The following is a 6637-nucleotide window of genomic DNA, read 5'->3' as shown; positions in this document are numbered from 1 at the left end:
TAGCTTGGGGTTTAGGGTCCGGCTCCAGCCCACTGTCGCGAGAGAAGACCTGGGCCGCGAAGGGTAGAAAGAGCCGCGAGATCGCAGTATCCTCAATATCACGATACCGCGCGGTCGCGTTACCAGAGAGCGAGAACAACCTCTGTCAATTCCATGAAGGACGCCCGCTGCGGTAGAACCGCATGGCCGCGAGAAATCCGGCAGATGCGGAAACCGCGAGATCGCGAGAAGCCGCGAGATCGCAGTATTCGCGAAGTCGCGAAAAGCCGTACAATCGCGTCACCGACAAACAAGAACAACCTCTCTCAATTCCATGAAGGACGCCCGCTGCAGTAGAACCGCATGGCCGCGAGAAATCCGACAGATGCAGAAAACCGCGAGATCGCAGCATCCGCGAAAACGCGATACCGCGCGATCGCATTAGCGTTGTTATTTATCGTCTATTTATTATTCATTATTCATTGTTTACTGTTATTTATTTATTATTTACTATTGATTATTGTATACCATTATTGTTGTTTAGTTAGTTGTCGCTGCCGTTCAATGTTAGTTTATCATTTGAGTACACTAATTATTACTATTGTTAGAATTGTCGTTTATTACTTATTGTTGTTGTTGGTTGGTTGTGTTATATCATTTGCTAATATTATGCTGTGTTAATATATTAGTGTTATGATGTATTGTATTCTATTTAAGTTATATGTCCTATATTTGTTAGTTTATTAACTATTATTATATTATATTCTGTTATTATGCTTTCTCCTTTTGCCGCGTAGCGTCGCTTCATCCTTCGTCGTTCCCCGTGTGTCGCTCATTTCTTTGTTATCCCACGATCCTAGCTCGTGGTCAATGCTTGCTTATTTAAGTTGGTATCCCTATTTTCGTCTGCTCATTTCCTTAAGTTTCCTTCCTGCTGCTTGTGTCAGCTATATTCATTCCGCCTTTAGTTCCTGTTGCCTTCCGCAGTGGCGCTGCTCACCCTTGTCGTTGATTGGCTGCCGCACATGATTGCTGATTGGTCGCTCTATCTCACCGCCGATTGGTCGTCTCCCGTCGCCGCTGGTTGGCCGCTCTGCGCCGCCGCTGGTTGGTCATTCTATCGTTAGAGTGTTTGCTTCCCGTGTTGCGCGTCTAGAAGTTTATTCTTAATGCTTGCATTAGCTGTTTGTCGTTGCTGCTAGTCTCGAGTTTCTTCTTTCCTTCTTTTATCATGGTGAGTTATATTTCTTATTGCTTGCGTCTATTTTCCATTGCTATCTTATCTTATCGTCCGTCATTTCAATTTAGCTATTGTTTGCTTGTTGACCCCTATTTGTTCTTTCCTCTGAAATTGTGTTGTGCCTTGCAGCTGGTGCTGTCCCTATCTTCCCTGCGCAGAAGAGCCGAAAAAAGGCGAAAGCAACGTAGAGACAGCAAAAAGGAGAACAGAAAGCGAAAGGAGAACGAAGCATGAATCGCGAAGTGAAATGAAGCATGAAGAAAAGAAAGGAAGGAAAGGAAGGCGAGAGTAGAGAGTGAAAGTGACAGGGAAATGAAAGCGGCAGTTGGTTAGACCTGTGTTGACCGTAACCGTAAAGCAAGAGAGAGAAAAGTAAGTAGAATGAAAGAGACAGAGACAAATAGACGACACGTTGCTCAACGTAAGGTAACAGGTGTTCCGTCCTGCGGCGCTGGCGTCTAATCCTCGGTCCTCCATCTGCTTCCGTTTATGTGTATTGTACTCTATGTTTAAGGTCCTCTTGTCTAGTCCTTCACTTGTCGGCACCACGTTGTCTGCCTGGCCCTTTGTGCTGTGCACCTGCTAGTTTGCTAGTTAGCCGATTCCCATCTTTGTTCATCCGAAGGTATTTATTAAGAATTTTATATTATTATATTATACTATGTTATATTATATATTATATTTATTGGCTTCGCTGTGTTGATTGTATTAGTTGTTTGCACTATCTGTGCCATTTTATTAACTATTAGTTATTACTTATTGATTATTTATTAATTAAATTTGTTAATTTAGTTCATATATTGTTTTGTTGTATTTATTTGTTGTTATTAGTTATTATTTATTATTAATTACTATTGTTAGTTATTACTATTGGCTATTGCTTGCCACCTATTATTCATTTATTAATTCATTTTAATTATTAACTGTTAATTGCTTGCTTTGATTTAATTTAATTCATAGCTTCGGTTTAATTCGGTCACTTTAGTTTAATTTAATTAGATTAATTTAATTGAGTTAAATTAAATAAAGTAGTTGAATGTGATTAAATGTGATTAAATGTAATTGATTTAATTTTATTTAAATTGGTTTGATTGGTCTTCTTGTTGTTTATTAGATGTTAATTGATTGGTGTGTTGTCTATTATTTGCGTGTTTCCACCTTTGCTTGCTGTCGTTACGCGTTTCATAGATGTCGTTGAGAGTATGCCTTCTATTCACGGCTCGCGTGTATGTGATTCCGCCCTAATGTTGTCTTGTCCAGTTTCCGCGTCGTGGCGCTGCTGTTTCGCTCGTTGCTAGCACCGTTTCGCCGGCTTCCCGCTATCCTCCATCTTTCCTCGCTCTTCCATTGTTCTACCGGCTTCCGCGTGGTTTGTTGCGTCGTAGTTAGACCTCGCTTATTGCGCAGTTATTTCGCTTCCTCGTTTCTTCATCTTGCTATCTGTTTTAACAGCGTACCGTGTCGCGCTACTGGTATTCATTTATTTATTAATTAATTACTAATTTTAAGTTTCAATTCTTAGCTCTTCCCGTGATTTATCAGTCTGTAAAAAGTGTTATGTGTTAAATGTTGGTGTGTTGCCACGTGCGTTTTTTGAGTAATAAAACTGCCAGTGTATCTTTGTCCGTGTGTGAAGCCGTCGTGTTCGTTTAGTTCGCGGTACATTTGCTAACAGTTCCTATCTAGTTAATTAATATACTTAAAATAAAATAAACATATTGGTTCTAGTTTGATTGGTTTAATCAGTTCGTTTTAGGAAAATGATGGTCAAGATGGCTTCCTTCACGCTGCGTATCTCTATTGTTTCACCCATGCGTGTTCAATTGTCTAGAGTAAGTACTGACCTATTTAGTTACTAATTATCTATTAATTCCATTATTAATTTAGTTCCAATTGTTAATTAGTCAATTAATTACATGATTTACTGTCATTAGTAAATTATTTGTTTAGATTATTTGTTATTTGGTTGTTAGTTAATTGCCCTTGAGTTAATGAGACCAGTCTTAATTTAGTTGATTTTGCTTGTGTTCTGTTTATTAAATTACTTATTATATAAATTATGTTATTTGTTATTTGTGTGTGTATCAGTGATTGTGTCCGTTATACTTATGCAATGTTGTAGGGTGTATCCATTACTGGCTGGCTTTCATTTTCTGTACAGCCAACCAGTTCGTCTGCTTATGTGTTTGACTTCGCGCAACTTCCATTGCTCATGGTCCAGCTTTCACCGTTACCATTTTCCGCCCGCAATTTCTTCTATCTGACTAATTGCGTCGAGCAGCGTGCTAAAGGGAATTTCTGTAAGTACATATCCTATTAACCTAGGTTCCCTAGTTTCAGTTGCTTCTATAGTTTATTGTTTATCGTTTATTTAGTTTAGATCGTTTTCTTATCTACCATTGTTATTTCCACTAATCAGTCAATTGGTTGAGTTTGCCTGCTACCCGACTGCCGGACTACTGGTCCTGCCGCTATTTGCCATGCATATGTGATGTCTTACATTAATTTCCTTTTACCAGTTACGCTTTTGCTCGTTCGGCTGCTAGTGCAATGTTAGCCTGTCGCCTGAACCGCCATCCTGTTCGTGCCAAGCTGTGGCACCTTTCAGCTTTGCAGTATAAATCCAGAAGATAATAATAAACTTGCATCTATTCATCGTGTAGGTGAGAGAACAGCACAAAACTAGGACGAATCTAGAACGAATTTGCTCTTCCTGTCATTCTTCATGGTGAGTGCTGGTTTTGATGTTCCCTTTCGCGTCCTTGTATTCATCCTGTTGATCCAGTTTACCGTATTATTTCCTCTTCCACCCGGCTCGCCTTCTTTGCTCGCTCGCCATTAGTTAATTAATTAATTAATTAATTAATTGACTTAACTTAACTCTGCTATGACTTGATTTCTTTTGATTGATTGATTGATTGATTTCTAGATCATTCAAGCAGTGCGTGGATAGTCTTAATTAGTCTAATAATTTACTAGCATTAGTATTTGCTGTGTTAGTTGCGTACTTATTATTACGTTCTAGCTCACTGAGATTTCTTTCATTCTGCCTAGCCACTTTGCTGCCGATATACGCGGCAATGTGCACTTTTCCCGAGCTATGCCTTCTTGATCCGATTTTCACCGTAATCACTACTTTGCCCGTAGTTCGCCGTGTTAAACAATCTACGTCAAGGAGCATATGGGGGTGAATTGCCGAAAAGGATAGTTACCGTAAGTACTTTGCACTAGCTTAATCTCCTAATTTACCTAACTATTACTCGTTTGCTTGTTTAGTTCTGCTTCATTGATTTGATTGATTCTGCTTCATAGATTTGATTAATTGATTGGTTTGCTGCTATACTGCAATATAGCATAATATAATATACTATACTATAATATAATAATATATTACAATATAATCGCTCATGTAACGCATTTCTACAGTACCGTAGTAATACTATACGTTAATTTCCTTTTCTTTCTTTCCCCTTACAGCTATGCCTTCCCTTGCTGGGCTAATAAGCGAAAAGTGACTTGCGTTTCTCGCTTCGCGTTTCACGCTTCGCGTTTCACGCTCTTCGCACCGGTTCCTGTGTGACAGTCACAGTTCTACTCTGCATTGCTACGCGTGCTGCAGTCACTTTATTATGGCTGCAATAGTCGCGGACCTAGTTAACCGTCCCATGTTCCAGAGGCATTGAGCGTTCCACTACCCTTTATGGTGAGTGTTGTTGTTCATTCATTGGCATATACCTAACTGTCCGCATCATGAAACTTATCATCAACTCAATCTTGAATGGAATCGCCCTACATGCAGCATATGGTTGGAGCCTGCACCTACTGGTCGCCGTTTGGAGCTCCATGACACACTTTTTCTTGTTCCTGAAGCGGCGAAACGAAGAGAAGCTAAATTTGCCCGGCGGTAACATCGAGTGTGTCCCACAGGAGGAAGAACCATTGAGTCCCCAACAACCAGGTAGCAGTGCCAAAGAAGTGACAAGTGACCCCCTCTACCCCTCCCTTAAAGAGACATATAAACTCCAACAGTGAAAATCCCCAGTGTCTCCGAATAGACTCTGCGTTCGCGAGCGTTTTACCCGCGAAGTCAGTTTTCCCTGCGTAAAAATGGACTTTTTCTAGGGGGGGAGGTGTGACGTCGAGCAACCGACGGTTATATTAGTATGTAAGCACGCATGTACTCATAGAACGTAAGGCACTATACAGGGTGTCCCGCAATTAGTGTAGGACCCGAAAAGGGGTGGTAGGTGGGGCGATTCTGAGCAACTTTTTCCTTTGCCAAAATATTGGTTGAGGCTCCATTTTCGACTTATTAGCAAAAAACACTGACCAATGAGAGCACGCATAGACCGGGTGCACGAAAGCGTGAGCAAAAGCTTCGAATATGACGGCCGATCGTCGTCGTGAACAAATGTATTGATACTGTCGGTATAACGTCGGTATAACGTCGGAATAACGTCGGTATAATAGAAAGCTGTTAGATGAAAGTTACGTTGAATAATGAATAAAAAAATCTGGATTATTGTTGAATTATCATTCATTCATGAATAAGAAATAACAAAATTAGTCTCTACTCACGTAATCAAAGTAAATCAAATTTATTCGATACGTTTATTTGTTATGGCAAAGAAATAATGGATGAAATATGGAAAATTATTTTCGTTCGATATTGTGATGATGAAAAAGAACAAATTCTCATTTTTAAAAAATTAAATAACTTTCCTATTCAATAAATAAAAATTTGAATTGAATAATTAATAAATTTAAATGTAACTCACCCATTGAACCGCAAATAATCACGATGAAAATGCATCTCTGTCACTGAGTCGATCCACCGATCCTTACTGTTCTCATAAATAATAGAAACTCTGAAAAAACTTTCAAGAAACTTCACTGTCACCTATCACTGTTATCTCTCATTATTAGTTTTCATTATCACTTTTTTCTGCCATTTTTCACTAATTTTCACTAATTTTCACTGTGAGTTCAACACATAAATACGACGAATGAAAACACATAAACGAATATTCAGAAATAATTTAAACTATATTATCTTGAAAGCAAGAAAACAGAATTTTTTATTAAAAACAACGATACATTTTATTTCAACACGTATCTTTCGACAATAAACGATGACTGTCGATCGACGCTGCAGTCGTTCAACAGATCATCGTTGCATGGCAACCGTTCGCGACGTATGCCTCGCGATCGAGAACGAAACCGCGATCCGTGGCCAGTCTAACAATGTCTTCTCATAAAATACAATATAATATCGATTCCTCAATTCGGATACCTTATAATGAGAATATAGCGTATCGTTAAACATACATATCTATGAATAATCGTTCACGCGTTTTCATTCGGTCCGTTTACCGGTCGTGCTTATGTTGTGCAATTATTAGAAAGAGACAGTGAAAT

At 39.2% G+C, this 6637-nt stretch overlaps 1 long non-coding RNA gene across 3 annotated transcripts in view; it reads left to right on the top strand.

Annotated features, from left to right (window-relative positions):
* Positions 1–1027: 1027 nt before the first annotated feature.
* LOC143266148 (uncharacterized) overlaps positions 1028–6637 on the top strand; it is a 6292-nt gene continuing 682 nt past the window's right edge. Inside the window, exons 1-9 of one of the 3 annotated variants that reach the window (XR_013041237.1) lie at positions 1028–1213; positions 1349–1591; positions 1734–1844; positions 2966–3051; positions 3342–3519; positions 3739–3947; positions 4367–4432; positions 4697–4922; positions 5019–6637. The exon at positions 5019–6637 is cut by the window's right edge and continues 682 nt beyond it. This is a non-coding gene — a long non-coding RNA (uncharacterized LOC143266148). Of the gene's footprint in view, positions 1214–1348; positions 1845–2316; positions 3052–3341; positions 3520–3738; positions 3948–4366; positions 4433–4696; positions 4923–5018 lie in introns of those variants that run through there. The other 2 variants (XR_013041239.1, XR_013041238.1) reach the window with 2 other exon arrangements.

This window comes from Megachile rotundata, unplaced genomic scaffold (assembly GCF_050947335.1).
Source record: "Megachile rotundata isolate GNS110a unplaced genomic scaffold, iyMegRotu1 scaffold0057, whole genome shotgun sequence".
NCBI lineage: Eukaryota > Metazoa > Arthropoda > Insecta > Hymenoptera > Megachilidae > Megachile > Megachile rotundata.
The sequence above is the reverse complement of the archived record's forward strand: the minus strand, read 5'-3'. Positions and strand labels throughout refer to the sequence as shown.